At 40.4% G+C, this 19,444-nt stretch overlaps 1 long non-coding RNA gene across 1 annotated transcript in view; it reads left to right on the forward strand.

Annotated features, from left to right (window-relative positions):
* The window catches only part of LOC119505399, a 165,109-nt gene that overhangs the window by 49,764 nt on the left and 95,901 nt on the right, over positions 1 to 19,444 (forward strand). The window contains exon 2 of the long non-coding RNA XR_005210732.1: positions 10,489 to 10,586. This is a non-coding gene — a long non-coding RNA (uncharacterized LOC119505399). The remainder of the gene's footprint in view (positions 1 to 10,488; positions 10,587 to 19,444) is intronic.

The raw sequence follows: 19,444 nt of genomic DNA on the forward strand, positions 1-19,444 counted from the left end.
TATTTCCTAGGTATGGTTTCAAGCATTTCAGGTGACTGCTCTCCTCCTTGTGCCTCTTCTTGCACCTAGCCTGAGTTCTCATGTAACTCTGCCTTTAAATTTAGAAATACCAGGAGAAGTTCTCTTTGAGGGACTCTGTGTGAGATTACAGGCTTCCCTGGGTGTTGCTGCACTCAAAGAAGTATAATTCTTGGGGTTGCAATGCCTGCATTCAGAGCAAGAGCAAAACTAGACTAAGATGGAATCATGAACATGGGTGATGAAGGATGAATGGATGCAAGAATGCACATATGTAATATACTTATTCTTTGGTTTTAAAAAAACCTATAAAATTAAGAAATGCAAATTAAATTAGAGAAAGATGAAGACATCTTGGAGGTGTTCAATAGGACTAAAGGGAACTTCTCTGAGGTTATTAGCGTTGTTTATTTATCTTTTAATTTGAAGTATACCATGAATTTTCTATCATAAAAGCAATTAATCTTCATGAAATATTTGGAAAAATATAAATTGGAAAAAGAGAAAAGCTTTCCCATCACCTAAAGATAACCACTGTTATTATTTTGGTGTGTTATCGTCCAGCATTATTTTTTTGTACATAGTTGTTGGGGACTGAGTCATGTCAACCACAGAAGCCATGTTTAGGTCCTAACCCCTGGTCCTGTGGTGTGAACCCATTAGTAAATAGGAACATTGAAGGTGGAATTATTAGTTAAGGTGTGCCTAAACTGAATGAGGGTGGGCCTAAATCCAATATGGTGGAAGCCTTTATAAGCAAAGGAAATTGGACACAGAAGGAGAAGCCACAAGTAGCAGCCAGAAGCTGGAAGTCAGTGGGACCAGAAGAGAAAGGAGAGCACACTACCATGTAACCAGAAAGCCAAGCAACCTAAGATTACTGGCCAGCCACCATGATACTGACTTAGGAAGGAAGCAAGCCTTCTAGCTGAAGCCTTGATTTAGACTTCTGGCCACTGAAACCATGAGCCAATAAATTTCTGTTGTTTGAGCCAACCCATTGTGTGGTATTTGTCATGGCAGCCTAGAAATCTAAGACAATAATTATATGTATACAGTTGGGATCATACTCTATATACAATTATCACAGGATGCTTTTTATAATTATTTAAAATAGTATGCATGTTCCTATATTATATGAAACTACTTATAAGGCATTTTAGTTGCTGTATAATGTTCCCAGGTAGTTATAACATAGTTTAAATAAACATTTTCAAACTGATAGAAATCAAGTTCTGATTTAAAATTATTTTGGGTAATAATTCATTAAAAATCTTTAGGCATTAAACATTTTGCTTTACTTTCAGATTATTTCCAGAGGATGGCTTTACAGAAGTCAAATTAATAGTTTAAGGAGTACAAACAATACTATTGAAAAGTATGAGCATTTTAAAGTCCTTGAATTATACTGGGAAATTAAGTTTAAGTGAATTTTAACATCAAAGGATTTATGTTAAACATAAAATAAACATGGATCATTCTATTCTGAAGGATGCCTAGACAAAACAATGGCAGTCAATGTAAATACAACAGAGAAGGAGCAATTTAAAATCTGTGGTCCCAATTCTGCCTTTGCCTTTGTTCAGTGAGACAACATATAAATTGTATATGCAAGCAAACTTTAGCTGTTCAATAACTAAATGTCTGAGTTATTTACTGATAGTACTCATGGAGGTTTTAATGTGATCTGTCTATTTGTTTCCATCCACTGAAGCCAAGAAAAATGTAGAGCTCGAGACTGAACTTCACAAATAGGTAGCTTGAACCCCTTCATTCAGTGGACAAGTTTCAATGTGCTTGAACTGAATCTGGTTTCTAGCTTGTCCTGCTTATGATTTTTTTTTGCATGGTCATTCCATTGCCTCTGTTAGGAGCAGCGATATGGAAAACATTGCTGTTTTGCTCCAATCATGTGGCCTCTAATTGAGAGGCTCAGCGACAGAGAACCTGATCTTGCTTGAGTGATAGGAGTCAGGAATTCTGCCTGTCTTTTAATTCTTTGATTCTTGCAATTCTTGTATGTCTGTTTATCTTGATGATTCTGATGTTTCCTGATATTTGAGACACTCATCTATTTGCCATTAAAATTACTAAGTTTATTCTAACCATTGACTAATGGTCTCAGTCACGGGGTCAAGATATTGCTTGTGTCACTTCGTACACTATTGACCATTTGTCTTTCCATCTGTTGACAGAATTCTGTGTGTTGTGAATCGTGTCTGGTGTCTCCCACTAGGAACTCTGGAAGCCAGATATGGTGTCCCTGCTGTGATACTGCTATTTATAGGGGAAAGTCTATGAAATTTTCAAAAGGCAAAATAAAGTAATGGATTTATAGGTTTTTATATATGCTTTTTATACAACCGTGAAACTGAACCTATCACTTTTCTTTGTCTCTCTGTGTCTTGTGTCTATAAGTGAAAAAGAAAGCCTTTTTCTTTCCTCAGAGAAGCCTTGTTCAACGGTTCATTCATATTTATAGCCCTTTTAGACCTGTGGTCAGATCTTCCCCACAACCTGGTGGCACTTTTTGGAAATTAGTCATAATTATCTGTCATTTGTGTGTACTTCAGGCAGACCTTAATTCAGACAGAGCTTTCATTTAAGAAGAAGTAATATATACAAAGATTTAAAGAATCAAGTAATCAAAATCAGTTTTTATTTGACTTGGAGAGAGGAGAGTTATGACTTCTAAGTGGGCTCTACTTGACTTTTAAACACTTATATATAATAAATGATATCCAGCTTGTGAAAACACAAAACACTGAAAGGATTTTAGCATTGTGACTTATTTGAAGATTTGTCTTCTCACTGATTTTGTTTTGGGATTGAAAGGAACATTCTTATCCATATAAGTCTTGGGGCCATTTATCATACTTTTTTGCCTTTCAAGTGATTTCTTTCACTTAAATTCTTCAAACTCCCTAGTTTTACATTTTACAAACAATTACAATGACAATCTTTCCAACTGTTGGGTTTGACATCTGGCTCCAGACCCTCTAATAAGGGTCATGTAGTGATGTACATAACAACATTCCCTTTTAGAGACTATGGGAATATAATTAACCACAAAAATTAACTGCTGTTATTAACACCTTCCAGATCCTCAAAGAAATTCAGATGACAGGGATAGAAATGGACATGGGTTAATGACGCAAGGTATGGTTCGATTATTTCTCATGAAGCTATGCAGAAATCATAGCATGATCTGTTTAGTTCCCCCGTTAATGGGTTTGACTTAAGTGAAATACAATAAAAGTCAAAGAATAGTTGGTACCAAATCATTATAATAAACAACAGATTTGTGTCCCTTCAAAGTGCACTTCCAGCAGTATGTGTGTGTGTGTGTGTGTGTGTGTGTGTGTGTGTTCAAATGGTCCTCCTGTTGTTACCGTATCAAAATTTGACCTATATTATTGATGTGGCTATCTTGTCTTTCCATATGTTCAAAAGCAAACTTCCCAATTAGTACTGTTTTATTCCAAGCCTGACAATAATTTACCAGGATGCATCTGAGACACTGAACATCACCAGTTTGTATGAGAATTTCTACCCTGGTTAGAAGTTCACAAACCAGAATGTGTGACCCACAAATTAAGACTGACAAAGGCACAGATAGCAAATGAAGCAGTGCAAGCTTTAGAGACCCAAATGACCAACAAAAATAGTCCTGGACAATAAATACATTTTTTCCTAGACTATTTACAGGCCATTCAGAGTCTGTAAAATGACTAAAACACCTTGTTGTAGCTGAGTAAATACTTTCAGAAAAGGTGAAAACATCATTAACTTATTCTTTGGTTGGGTCTAAGCTGACTTAAGAACTACATACAAATTAGGTTCCAAGTGTTTCTAGTGACATTTTTTAGCTTTTTATTTTGAAATACTTTCAAACATACAGGACAGTTACAAAAATAATAGAGAAAATCCAACATACCCCTCCTCTCCTCCACCCCAGATACCCAGATCCACTTATTTTGACATTTTTCCACATTTTCCATCTCCCCCTCTCTCCCCTCCCCCTCTCCCCTCCCCCCTCCCCCTTCCCCCATCTATTTATTAATCCATTATCTGAACACTTGAATGTAGTTTGTATATCATGTTCCTTGAACACTTAATACTGCCATGTACATTTCCTAAGAGTGAGGATATTCACTTATGTAACCATCTTAAGTGCATTTATCAAGTGCAAGAAATTTAACATTGATATAAATTTTACAGTCTATATTCCAATTTTTTTCATGTTCCAATGATGTCCCTTTGAGCCTTTTCTCATCTCTTGCTAAATCCTATCCAGGATCATGTATTGCTTTTAATTGTCATTGTCTGTTTAGTTAGTTTCCCAGTCTTTTTCTTTTTTTTTTAAATTGTGGGAACATATATACAACATAAACTTGCTCATCTCAAACCCTTCTGAGTATACCATTCAATGGGACTAATCACATCCACAATGTTGTGGTACCCTTACCACCTTCCATTACAAAAACTTTCCCATCTCCCCAGACAGAAACCCTATGCCCATTATGCATTCACTCCCAATTCCTCTTGTCCCTGACCACTGGAAACCTATACTCTATGTTCTCTCTCTATGAGCTTATGTGCTCTCCAATATTTTCTTTGTAATTACCATGGGGCTTAAATTAACATCCTAAATCTATAATAATATGTTGGCTTTGATACCAAATTAATTTCAATAGTATACACAGACTATGTTCTTACACATCTCCATCCCCCTACCTTTAAGTAATTCTTGCCAGAAATTATGTGTTTATACATTACGAATCTGAAGCCACTGATTTATTCTGAAATGTTATGCATTTGCCTTTTAGATGCTGTCGGAAGTAAAAAAAAAGTGGAGTTATAAACCAAAAGTTCAATAATACTGGCATTTATATTTACCCATGTCACTACCCTTTCTGGAGATCTTTATTTCCTTATTCAACTTTGATCTGTTGTCTATTGTCCTTTTCTTTCAAAACCTGCAGAACTCTCTTTAGCATCTCTTGTAGGGCTGGTCTAGTTGTGATAAACTCCCTCAGCTTCTGTTTATCTTGAAAGGTCTTAATCTCTCCATCATTTTTGGAAGACAGTTTTGTTAGATATAGTATTTTTGGCTGACATTTCTTTGTTGTTGTTTTCGCCACTTTAAATATGTTATCCCACTGCCCTCCTGCCTCCATGGTTTCAGATGGGAAATCTGCACTTAATCTTGTTCAAGCTCCCTTGTATGTGACATGTTGTTTCTCTCTTGTGGTTTTCAGAATTCTCTCTTTATCTTTGACATTCAACAGTTTGAGTATAATATGCCGTGACATGATTCTGTTTGGGTTTATCCTGTTTGGAGTTTATTAGGCATCTTGGATGTGTATATTTATGTTTTTCATTAAATTTGGGGAATTTTCAGTCATTATTTCTTTGACTATTTACTCTGCCACTTTCTCTTTTTCTTCTCCTCCTGGGACTCCCATGATGCCTATACTGGTGTGCTTGATGGTGTCCCACATCTCCTCAGGCTCTGTTCACTTTTCTTCATTCTGTTCCTCAAAATGAATGATTTCCATTGTCTAATTTTAAAGTTCATTTCTTATTTCTTCTACTGCTTATTTCTTCTGCTAGCTCCAATCTGTTGTTGAAACCCTCCAGGGAATTTTGAATTTCTGTTACTGTGGTCATTAGCTCTGTTTGGTTCTCTTTCATAATTTCCATTTCTCTATCACTAATTCCTTTGTGTTCATCTGTAATTTTCCTGATTTCTTTTAGTTCTTTGTCCATATGTTCCTTGTGTTGTTTGAGAATATTTAAGGCCATTTTTAATAAGTCTTTGTCTGTTGTGTCCCAGATTTGGTTATCCTAATTTTTGGTTTCTAATGCTTTAACCTTCTCCTTTGCCTGGGCCATCGCTTTCTGTTTTTGTGTGTTTTGTAACCTTTTGTTGGAATCTGTACATTTTGATATTTTAATGCATTATCACTTGAATTTATGCTCAGAGACATCTGTTCCTTAAACTTGTATCCAGCTAAGTATTATTACAGAGCTTTACTTGATTCCCAAGAGCTAATAAAAAAAAATAGAAAATACCTTTCTCAGTTTTACAGATTGACCTGAGCAAGTGCTCTCCTTCATGGTTTAACCATACAATGAGTTTAGGGAATAGTTCCAGGCTAAAACATAGGGACCTCCCTGATCCTTTATGTACATGCAAATTTATTGGGCATGTATGTGTGGCCATTCGAATTTACCCATTTACATGTCCTGTTCTCTAGGTGTGTGTCTGGGGGCTGTGTACCTCAGAAAAACGTGTTCTTTATATTAACCCATTCCTGTGTGTATGAACCCATTGTAAACAGCACCCATTGTAAATAGGATGAGGTTACTTCAGTAAGGGCATTGTCCAAATGAGTCAGAGTATGTCTTAATCCATTACCAGATAATTACCTTATGAGGAGATGAAATTCAGACACAGAAAGAGACCCACAGAGGGAGCAGCCAGAAACTGAAAGTCAACAGAACCCAGAAGAGAAGCGAGAATCCAGGAGAGGCTGCCATGTGCATTGCCATGTGACAGAAAAGCCAAGGACCAAGAATCCTTGGCAGCCAGCCCCAGAATGCCATATTCTTCTGGGAGAAGGCATTGCTTTGATGATGCCTTGATTCAGGACTTCTCCTTACCTCAAAACTATGAGCCAGTAAATTCTCATTGTTTAAGCCAGCCCATTGCGTGGTATTTGAAAACACCAGGAAATAGTTTCCTTGTGGTTGTGGGTGCTGCACTGTGTGTCCTACAGCCAGCAGTCCCTTGTCCCAGGCAACATAACTTGACTGCTCTTCCACAGTGTTCCATAGGGCAGTTCCATGCACTACTTTCTATGTGCAGGGCAATTTCTGAGATGGCAAGTCCCTCAAGTCACCACCAAACAGATTGGGCCAGGCATGCATGTTCCCCGTATGTGCATGAGGGTTTCTCTGCTCCCTCCAGAACTGGGTCCACGGATCCATAATAGTAGCAATGGCTGGTTCCGTGCTAAGTGGTGTGGCATGCAGAAGAACCAACTAAGGTGCCAGGAGATCCTACCACTTTTAAGTAGCTCTTTTTTTTTTTTTTTTTTTTTAATTTGGTGCTTGCTCTGTGACTGCAGCCTTTTAACTGTTTTCTAGAGCTTTGAGAAAGATGTTTCTGCTAGTTCTTGCTGGTTGTTAAATCTTCAATGGCGGTAAAGAGCCCTGAAGTGTCTCATTCCATCACCTTGAAGGGAGCAGGGTCTCTAATGTTTTTGATTGCCCTTAGATCTCTTGACTTCCTCCTCTATCTGATACTCAGGTGCTTAAATATTACTATGAACCCAGTACTCCAAGTGGATATCCTATTGATGACACAGAATCAAAAAGAGAGTCAAGTCTCCATGGGCAACTCCTCTGGGAGCTGAGGTTGACTGAAAGGGGGACTGAGAAATCATGAGGAAATGGTGCAGATCTGACTTAACTATGTGTCCAAGGACAGGTCACCAGCAGCCATCACATAAGAAAGACTCATCACATATCCCCTACTCCTGAAATAGTATCCTCTACTTCTGAAATAGCAATATTTCTTAGAAACCCCTCAAATAACTGAAATTGCCCTCCTCAATAACTCTGTCAACCTGCAAAAAGGGCAAACTGTGCTCCTTGATAGATTTTAGCCACTCAGCTGTACCAAAAACCTCTTAATTTTTCTTTTAAAATTTTGCCTTTGCCTTTATTCAGTGAGACAATCCCATGCTTGGTCTCCCTCATGAATGAATGAAGCGTAGCTGCACTCTAATTCAGGAGCTGGCGAATTTGTTCTGTAAAGGCAAAATAGTAAATATTTTAGGTTTTAAAGATCATATAGTCTCTGTTGCAATTACTAAATTCTTGCATTGTTGGCTGAAAGCAGCCATTGACTATATGAAATGAGAGACAATAGTTTTCTAGTAAAACTTTATGGATATTGAAATTTAAATTTCATGTATTTATGTATCATGAAATATTCTTCTTTTGATTTATTAAAACTTTCTTAGTTCATATACCCTATAAAAACAGGCAGCAGGCTAGATTTGGCTCACACCTGGATTTTCCAGACCCTTGCTTTAGCAGAATTTTTCTGAGTTGTTCTTTGACAAGTTGTGGAATATATGGAAACAAGAGAAAGCTAAGGTATAAAAGATCTCTAAAATAACCTAATTATGTGAAAAGGTAAATCTGAGGACATTCTTGGTAAAAAAAAAAAAAAAAATAAGAACTAGCAAGGAAATGAACTGGAAAATGGGTTAGATATTTTTTCTCATTCCTTCTTTTATTTCTTTTATTTGATGGATTTCAAGCTCCCAATGGAAACCACTATTGCTTGCTTATTTTATAAATAGTTTGCAAAGGAAGGAGTTAGAAATGTTATTTTGAAGTCATCCAACTCCTCTGGTATACATGCACTAGAACATATTTATATTTTCCTAATGGTCTTTTCACCTCCCATGCTACTAATGATTTGGATTTTTGCCTCCAAGAAACAGAGCAGCATAAGCTTTTCTAAAAACTGGAGACAGATGTGCCAATGTCTTGTGATTTTTCAGGAAGCTTGTAGGAAGAGGAAGAAATAAATTGACATTGTTGAGTAATTATGGTGAACCAGGTATTACGTTAATGTGTATAGAATGTCTAGATAGTGTTTAGCACACAGTTAGCACTAAATACATTGTAGTGCTTGTAACGATCACATATTATCTTCTTTGATTTTAACAAAACAACCATGTGCCTTAAATTCTATCATGTCAGTTTTGCATCTGAATAGAATAAAGCTTGTAAGATTAAATAGTTGTTCCCATGCTACATAATTAGTATTGGTGGCATTCAAAACCTAGTGGGCTCCCAGTAAATATCTGTTAAATTAAAAAATGAGTGAACATACTAGATTTGGAAATAATACTGCCTACTTTGAAATTTTCTTGTTTCTGCGTTGCACAGAGGATAGTGTATCCAGGTGACAATTTTAATGTTAAAGTAGCTCCTTGACGTGCTGCTGAGGTCATACCTGATTTCTCTAAGAAAATGAGTTCATTAGCAGCCAAGGGAAAGTGAACTCCTTGACCTAGAATAGATGATGCTGTTAAGGGATTAGCAGTGCCATGCGTGGAGATACGATTAGCTAAATAATTGGTGACACATAAATGTGGGGCTTTTGCCAACAGGGGGAAAAACACACTTACTATTTGTTATTCAGATAATTAGATTTTTCACCTCAAGTGAAAAGCCACCTGAAGTGGATGCTCAAAGTTGATGTGGGTCTTTAATTACAGGATTCATCAGCTATAGGAGCTTCAGACTCACCAGGCTGTGCTGATTTAAATTCAGAATGTTGAAACCTCTGAGACAACAGATTACTGGTCAGCTCAGCAACCACTTTGGCTGCCAGTAAATGTGAATCATTCATACTGGCACTTCATGAGGACATGCAATCAAATCCCACTTGAGGTGCCTTTAAATAATTCCACTGCTCTGCCCTGGAAACTTATGTCAATCAGTAATTGGGACTGCTGTTCCTTCCCCCCATAGCTCTCTCCAACTTGGCAGCAGCAGAACCTTTGTGGCCGGAGATTTGCTAATGTATTGGCTCAAAGGCACACATTTCATGTTTCCTGTGCCCTCTCATTTTCTGCCTCTCAAGTCATTACCTCTCCAAGGATCCATTTCAGTGTTCCTAATAATTACCCTACTCTTGAGACAGTGATTGTGAGACAGACTTCAGTGTGACTGGTCTCTCATTTTCCAAAATATGATCTTCTATTGCCTTGTCTGAGTGTTCTGGAAAATCACATCTTTCCTGTGCCTCCCAAATTAAGAGGAGTGAAAGAGTAGGAGAGAGGACTATTTTGTACTTGGGGGAACAAAGTGAGGGAAAGAAGGATTGTCTCATGTTTCTTTAAAGTGTAACTTTAAAAACAACTAATCACAGGTATGGTTTCCTATAGTTCTAAGTAAAAATGTATTTTCTGATAAACAATTTAATTTCAAGAAGCCACCTTTTTCAGGGCTCCCAACTAACTAAAGACGAAAGTAGAAATTCAGGAAAAAGAATTCGCCCAATTCATGTTTTATTGTTTGTATTTTTTACTCAAATAGTATCTTGCTGCTCTGTGTACTTTCTAATTTCTCTTAACTGTATTTTCATTTATCATGTGAATGCATGCTCATATTTCAGTGTGAACTGCCTCAAACACTTTTCTGAAATAAGAATATGTAAATGATATACAGAAAACGGGTGAATCCCTCAGATTAAAGAAATGAGATATAAGAATCAAAATGTGTATGAAAAGCCCTTCTCTGGTTCTGATTTAATGCCATTTTTAATGGTCACTTCTGACTGATTCTTGAATAACTGGCTTATATTTAATAACATGTGAATATACCTAATTTGGTTTGCATGGTCCTGAGTTTTACTCTGAGCACTGTCATTTGCAGATGTGAATACAGAGAGAAAACTGGCCTAGCAGAGCCTGTTTACCAGTAGAAGTGCCTGGGCCTTTGGCTGAGAAGAAGCCTCGAGGACATTATTAAAGGTGAGTGGGCGGAGGACAGGCCAGCACGTGCCCCTCTCCCCAGGGTTCTGTTAGAGAGGGACATAAGAGGCTTCCTCGGCTCAAAGTCTTCTAGGAAGTGTCCCTAAAGGGAGAAGAACTTCTTACTGTGAATAACACTGTTGCTGTAACTATTTTAATGTTAATGCCACCACTTAAGTGGAGCCCCAATAGGAGACGGTTTCTTAGGAGACATTCTTTACATTATGAAGTTCCTGACCTTGGGAGGATAAGCAAAGGAGGTTTTCTCCCTCTTTAAATTTGTTACCCTGCCTTTCCCTTGATTGCACTCACCTTTATTCTATCAGACTTGACTTTAATTCTGTTTTGAAGTTATAGATAGGTGAGCATCCTTCCAGGTTTGCCCAAGATGGGTACAGTTTATTCCTGTTGTTCATCAATTTGGATGATAAATGATTTATGTACCCAAGTTCTGAGATAAAATGAATGATTATCAGGACTCAAAGATAGAGTGTATGTATCTGGTGCCAGGGCCAATATGTGTTCAGAGGACTATGGGGTGAGGAAGGGGGAGCCAATGCAGAGCTTTGTCTCAGGAGCTGGGCAGGGCAGGGGAGCCTGGGAGCGTGCCCACCGGGCCTGGTGGCAGACTGAGGGTAGCAGAGCTCCTTCTCAACCAGAGTGAGCAGGAGGGCTGACCACGCAGGGTGGCGCCTCCTCAGCCCCCTTCCTTCCACAGAGTGTTGTTTTCCTTGAAGTGATTGATTTCCTCACATAGCAGTAAGGCATAAAATAACAAAAAATTACACATGTGGGAGCCCCAGGCCCAGAGCCTTCCCCAAGGGCCTTGAAGACTGTGCACACAGCAGATTGCATGACCTAGGTCAGTTAAGGTTTGATCTACTCTTCTTGTCAAATCAGGCCTCTGGCACTAAAAGTAATCCATAGCTTACTTCCCTCCTGAAACTACCTCCCTTCACAAAACTCCCTGAGATACGATTATCTACAAGATAACCTATAATCTTCCCCACTTCGCTTTGACTACAGTCAATCCCTCCCTATGTTTACAAGACCCCTGCTCCCATGCTTATGCTCTCATACCCATTGGAATGTCTTTGTCCTAACCCTTACAAACCACTCCCTGGCACCCCCTGCGGAGCAGCTACTGAATCCAGGGCAATGTGACTGACTTCCATTTCCTTAGTAAGTAAGTCCTGGATAAAAGCTCATGTCTCAGAACATGCCTGGTGTCTTCTTTAGTCCTTCAGCTGCAAAAGCCCCCTTGGGCTGTGACGATACACTTGGGGAAGTTGCAGAGGTTTAAGAAAATGTACAGATTTTGCACAGCCCTTAGCCTTCCCTCCACTCAGTAGACATGCATACCCAGGAGCCCTCTTGAATTCCTTCTCTCACCTTTTATTTCTTAGGATAGACCTCACTGGGTTCCTCTCCTCTGGGTCCTACCCATTCTAGATCACACTCCTGCGACAGTGGCCTCAAAAGACGAGTAGGCTTGAATGGACATGAAGAATGTTCCCTTCAGGTATTCTCTTGCCTCAAGTAGGTAACACATCTTAGGGACCACCAGATGAAGCAAACCCAAACCCAGTGAGTTCACATAAAGTTCTTCTTTATGCTTTCCCATTATCATTCAAAGGTTAATGAGTTTAGTCCAGGCAGCACATTATAAGCTGGATCTTTGAGAAATTTCATAGACCCTAAGGAAACATGAGGATATAGAATCACCTGTTTAACAGAGAAGCTTAAGGAACAGCAGAATCAAATATGCCTATGCTTATTTTTATACCTATCTCATTCATTTATTCTTTTACTTATGAATTCAGTGAACATTTACTGAGCATTTACAGTGCCATGTACTATGCTGAAACATGGAGACCCAAGAGATGACTAGGATATAGTTCTTGACCTTAAAGAGTGCACAGTCAAGAGAGGGAGGCAGTAAGGAAAATCCAAAGTTTATTACAGTAAGAATAAGTGCCACAGTAAAGGTACGCACAGATTAGTACAGAAGCAGTGGATAGACATCTGGATCAGTTTGGAAAAATCAGAGACTGCTTCTGGGAATGCCTGTATCTTGACATACAACCGGCAATTAATGTGGCAGTGGCTATGGTGAGAAAATGGGGCTGGGATTGGGAAAAGGAAGAAAAATAATGGTATTACAACTGCAGTCAGTTGGAGTGCACATACATGCGGGTATTGCCTTTTTTAGTCATGCTATCTCAGTGGGAAAAAAATCTGAAATATCTCTAAAATAACATTAAATTTTATTATTATAAGTTTTTAAAAGGAGGGAGGAGGAGTCTTATGTGCCATGAACCAATCATATTCAGCTCCTGCCTCTGCTCCCCATCCTCCACTCTCTTCCCCAGGCATCCCAGGCCTTAGGAGCATTGAGAGGTAGAGTTGCTGTTTCACCTCAAGCAAACACCACTAAAATTATCACTTCCTCCTCCTTTTCCAATATTTCTCCAGGACCGTAGACAGGGAAAGACTCTGGCCTCACCTAGGTCCCATGTTTAGTGGAAGGTGGTAGGTAGTCCACTGATTTAAGAAAAGTCTCTCTACCTTAAATATAATTTCACATAGTAACGGAGGCATAAAATATATATAAAAGAATATATCCCAGGGCAACCTTTATTTTTCCACATTTTGATCATTAAAGACCCTAACTGAAGCCCTACCATATTTCATTGTATTTGGTTTGTGTTCTATAATCTTGACAACTGACACATGTCAAATTCAAGGGTCTGAAATGTGAGAACTCTCAAAGCTCTAATAAAGAGGCTCTATAATGCTCTTCTGGATGGGTGTGCTGTGCAGCAGCTTTCCCATGAACATTGCCGCATTCTTAAGACAAATTCATACAATGAATAACAAGTCTTCCTGACTTATACCTAAATTTATTCAGTTTTGATTAAGGCAGAGGTTTTCTAATGCTGGGTATGAGTTCAAATTTCTAGGATTCAAGAGAGAAAGGAGAATTCAAGGGATTGAAACCAATGGAAGAGTTTAGCAAGCAGAGTATCTTTTAACAATCCACAATTCCATCTCGAGTGAATTTTCAAGTATGGTTTCTCGATTTGCACGATTGTGGTACTTTGATTAAAATTAATTGGGTTATTAGTCAAAATGAAGACCTAGCACCTCGGAGTTGGCTGCCTTTAAGAAAGAAGGAGAGAAGGCACCCCATTCAGGGAGGTTTTCCTGCGTAACGTTGTGTTTAGCCAATAACTGATTAGTTGCCAGAGTCCCCAATTTTTGAATCCAGGAGCATTTTTCCCCGATGAAATCTCCAGGTTGTTTGGTAAAGGTAGTTAAGTATTTAGCATTTTGCCTGAGAAGACTGCTGGTTCTCTCTGCCTAATTGGGAAAATTTCTAGACTGAAATGTCTGACAATTAAAAAATCACAAATGGAAGAGGTTATTTCAGTTTTCTCCTCCAAGTGTGGTATTTTATGGGATGGATGACTCAGGTATCTTTAAGGGTAATAATAAATCAATGAGTGCATTCACTAAGCAAAGGGGACCTCCTCACACAAGATTAGTATCCTTATTATGGAGTTCTTTTGTATGGAGAAAGAATGGAAAGAGTACACTCATTTAGATAGCATTTATCGAAACAAGCCAGCTGTGCCAGGAGCTGTGCTAAAAAACCGTAGTACAAGTTTGGTTGTCACACTTTTTACATAGAAGGCTATCACAGCCTAGGAGTAGAAGTCAGAATTAGAAACAGATAAAATATACTACAATATGTAAAGGCCTTATAAAGGAATCCAAAAAGAGTGTCTTGGAGTTCAGAGGATGGAACTACTAGTTCTGCCTGTGGTCATAAAGCAAGTTTCTCCTTAAGGAGCTGGCATTTCAACTGGTCCTAAAGGTGGAGGAGGAGGAAGAGAAAGGGGAAGACTGTTCAAGGCAGAGGGAACAACACAGCCCATGCAGACAGTGCAAAAGGCCCGATGCTTGAGATAACAGTGGTGGCAGTGGTGCTGGAACAGCAATGATGGTGGAGGGTACGACCAAGTATAGAGGCCCTTGTCCACTGTGCTAAGGAGTTTGGCCTTCAGGCCTGTTATGAGTCAAATTGTGTGTCCCCAAAAGTTATATTGAACTGCTACCCCCTGGTTCCTGAGAAGGTGGCTGTTCTAGTTTGCTCATGCTGCAGAATGCAAAACACCAGAGATGGATAGGCTTTTATAAAACGGGTGTTTATTTCGCTACACAGTTACAGTCTTAAGGCCACAAAGCGTCCAAGGTTAACACTTTAGCAATTGGGTACCTTTACCGGAGGATGGCCAATGGCGTCCGGAAAACCTCTGCTAGCTAGGAAGGCAGCTGGTGTCTGCTCCAAAGCTCTGGCCTCAAAACGGCTTTCTCCCAGGACGTTCCTCTCTAGCAAGCTTGCGCCTCCTCAAAACGCCACTCACAGCTGCACTCACTTCCCTCTCTTTGAGTCAGCTCATCTATATAGCTCCACTGATCAAGGCCCACCCCGAATGGGCGGGGCCACGCCTCCATGGGAATATCTCATCAGAGTCATCACCCACAGCTGGGTGGGGCACACTCCAAGCAAATCTAACCAGCACCAAAAAACGTCTGCCCCACACAAGACCACAAAGATAATGGCATTTGGGGGACACAATACACTCAAACCGGCACATTCCACCCCCTGGACCCCAAAATGACATTGTCTTTCCAAATACAAAATACATTCATTCCATCACAATACCACAAAAACTCAAATCATTTCACTAACAAAAGTTAAGTACAAAATCCCATCAAAATCAATTTAGGCGTGGTCAATCCTAAGGCATAATTCCCCTCTAGCTGTGGATTTGTGAACTTAGAACAAGTTATATGCTTCCAATATACAAAGGAGAGACATTCATAGGATAAACATTTCCATTGCCATAAGGAGAAACAGTAAGGAAAACAGGGTTAACAGGAGCAAAACAGTTCCTAAAACACGCAGGACAAACTCCATTAGATTTCAAAGTCTGAGAGTCATTTACAGAACAATGTTGCATCCTTGAACAATGTTGCATCCTTGGGGCTTGAGAGAGTGGGAGCCTAACCCTTCCCAAGGGCCTTTTTGGCAGCTGTTTCCTCTCCAAATGCTTGGGTGAGTGCTCCAACATATCCACACATTGGGGAGACCACCTTCTCGGCCCCACCCTCCTCAGACATGGGGGCAGCTCCCGGATTCCCTTCCATCTCCGGGGCACACGCTCAACCCCTTCAGAACAGTGTAGTGGCAGCCAGGCTCTCCCCAATTCCCTGGGAATGTGCTCCAACCTCTTTGGGACCTGAGGTGGCAAAACTCTTCCAGAGCATCGAGGTGGAATGCCCACCCTCGACCTCTGGGGCAAACTCACCCTTTTGGGTGAGTGCTCCAACATATCCACTTGGCCTAGAATTCTTCTGCTTATATAGTTCAAACAAGAATTTAGTCGATTGCCCATCTATTTTACTACTTGGTACTCTATGATCCACTAGCCAACGCCATAAGTCTCTGCGAGTCATATTATTTTGATTGCTGCTTTGAGCCTGTTTTCCATTATGGTAGCCATGCCCACCTTGTCTGTAGCGATTAACTGCAGCCACTTGGCTTCTGCTGACTCGGGACCCGATTATCCCCATTGTGTTTAAGGATTCCAGTTCAGTGACAGCAGTTCCTACAGTAATATCTGACCTACAGAGAAGGGCGACTACAGACTTCTTCAGGGATGATGGAGCTAATTTCACAAATTTATTCCTTACAGTCCTGGTAAAAGGTGTGTCCTCTGGACATTCCAGGGCTGTGTGAGCAGGTCTTCCATGATAAATCCACTCTAACATTCCAATCTCTCTAAGCCTTTGAATCCCCTCCTCCACATTATACCAGGGCAGTTCTGGCATTTCAACCTCTGGTAATGCCAGCTGCCTTTTGATCCATGTTTCAGCCAGCCACCCAAACAAACTGTTAACACCCTTTCTAACCCCCTCGAGCTACAACATTGAATGTAGAATCTCTGCTTAGTGGGCCCATATCAGTAAATTCAGCCTGATCCAACCTTATATTCCTTCCACCATTATCCCACACTCTCAATATCCATTCCCACACATATTCCCCTGGTTTCTGTCTGTATAAGTTGGAAAACTCATACAGTTCTTTTGGAGTATAGCGTACTTCCTCATGGGTCACACTTTGTACCTCACCCTTTGGGGCTTGTTAGGACTTGAGCCTAGTTATAGGTCTTGAAGCAAAAACTGGTGGTGGGGGTGGGTCATGAAAAGAGTTAGAATTATCTCTCAAGCCATTCACCTCAGGACACTCTGTTGCATTTTCATCTCTTAAAACAGGATTAATCTCTCCAGACAAAAGAGTGAGGGCTGCTTCCTCAGGGGAGATGATTACAAGATTAGCAGTCATTGAAGGGTTAATCTCCTTAGGTGGGGGGTTGGGTGGCAGGCTCCTTAGGGCAGACTGGAGGCAGAGAAGCTGTTTCCCCAGGACAGCCCACTACAGGTAAATCTAACAATGACTCAGCAGAATCCAGAGTTCCAATGTCCTCACTGTCACTATTATCAATCCATATGTCCCCATCCCAAGTTTCCGGATCCCATTCTTTTCCAATCAATGCCTTTACTTTAACAGCAGACACTCTGAGAGGTTGAGATTTTAGTTTACGCTGTAAATGTGCTACTCGCACAATAAGAGACTACGTCTGATTTTCAGAAACCTCCAGTCTACGGGCACAGGAAATAAGATTTTCTTTCAGGGCACAGATGGAACCCTTTACATCTGTCATATGGCGTTCAAGTTTTGAATTTGAAGCCTTTAGCTCATCCCTTTCTCTTACAACCGTATCCAAAGTATCTAAGAGCAGCCAGCCAACATCATTATACCTCTTAATACTGCAAAACTCCGTGAAAGTGTCGAAAACACTGTCACCCAGAGCCTCGCTTCATGCTAGAGCACAATTAGGAGAATCAAATGGTGTTATTTTGCGTATTTCCTTTGCCAACTGCTGCCATGGACTGTTAGTACCCTCTTGATTATTGGAAATAGAGTCATTAGTGCCTCTGAATCTAATCAGAGTAGAAAACAAATTGTAAAAGCCCATTTTAAGATTCCGTTTCTCAAGAACCACTCTCGGTACCAAGTTGTATTAGTTAGGGTTCTCCTTGGAAACAGAATCAGTGAGAGATGTCTCTGATTATCAAATTGTAAAAGTGACTCACGCAACTGCGGGAGCGCATGAGTCCAAATTCTGCAGAGCCGTCAACAAGCTGTCAACTCCAAGGAAGACGTCCGACGAACTCCTCGGGAAACGAACCGACAACTTCGACGAGCTCCCCAGGAAATGCTTCACTGAGCAGCCGAAGAAGTGAAGGTTCTCTAACCATCCAGCTTATAAGCCTCCAACTGATCACCCGGACCAAATCCAGCCAATTGCATTCTCTCACTGTGGAAGCACGCCCCTTGATGAATCATCAGTCAGCTGCAATCAATTGACTGATGACCCGACAAACCAGCCCGTTGGTTTATTAACCAGCTGCAAATATCCTCGCAGCAATCATCAGGCCAGTGCCCACTTGACCAGACAGCTAGGCCACCTAGCCAAGTTGACACATGAACCCAACCATCACAGTGGCTTTATTTGGAAATAGTCTTTAAAGAGGTTATTAGTTAAGGTGAGGCCAGCTGGATTAGGGTGGGCCCTAATCTACTGTGACTGATGCCTTTCTAAGAAGAGGGAATTTGGACACAGACACAGCCATCAGGAAGGATGCCGCGTGACAACCGAGGCAGAGGACACCATGGATTACTGGCAAGCTCTCACCAGAAGCCAGGAGAGAGGCATGAACAGATTCTTCCCCACAGACTTCAGAGAAACCATCGCCCCAGGACTCCTTGTTTCAGACTTTTGGCTTCCAGAAATGGGAGACAACGCATTTCTATTGTTCTAAGCCAGCCAGTTTTGTAGTATGTTGTTACAGCAGCCCTGAGAAACTAACACAATCCAGTGTGCAACAAGTACAACAGTTTCCTTGTTTAAATATAGCCAGTTTACTGAACAGGCAGTGCTCCTTAGGGCACAATCAGGAAATAGTTAGATTCTACCTTCCCTTGCCCTCTACTATTTCCCCCTAAATCTTCCCTGTTTCTCTGTCCAGGTTGGGGAAGATTTCATAGCTTTTTGTCACTATCATTCATAAGTGATCAGAACCTCATTAGAAAGTCCAGTATACTATAAGTCAAAACTCCAATATCTCATTCAATTGAAAGCATCTTCCCCTCTCCCCAGCTGAGACCTGACCTGGGGTACAAAGTGGGCGGCGTTGGGGCATGGTCTCAGGCTCTGGGCTAGGGTTGTGCCCCCTTGCATTTTGCTTTCTAGGTACCTCACTTGCTTCACCCTAGTCCTGATCCTGGCTATTGAATTCATCTTGTACTCCCCTCCTCTCCTATTCATTATGTTTTTTCTGGGAGCTCCCGGGTTGGAAAGGCAGGAGGAGTGACATAGGGGACACACATCCCTTTTTACTTAGGCAGAAGTGTTTGTTTTTCTTGACTATTAATGCTCTTCGTTGTGGTAGCAGGTATTCAAATACTCTTCAGACCTCAGAGACTGACAGTTCCCTGATGTGCAGTTATGCATTCTCCAGCTGACATCTTTTGACTCCTCCTCAGCTCCTACACTAGTTATATAACACATGTACCAAAGGAGATTTACCCTGAAGCTAATGCTGCTTAAAGCTTAAGAACCCCTCACTTGTACAGGCTCCCACCAAAGCCCCAGGAAGGCCCTTAGCAACCATGTTCACGTGGTCATTCATTTTTGTAAAATCTGTAAGAGTAAGCTATTTTA

The sequence above is a fragment of the Choloepus didactylus genome, chromosome 10 (genome assembly GCF_015220235.1).
Source record: "Choloepus didactylus isolate mChoDid1 chromosome 10, mChoDid1.pri, whole genome shotgun sequence".
NCBI lineage: Eukaryota > Metazoa > Chordata > Mammalia > Pilosa > Megalonychidae > Choloepus > Choloepus didactylus.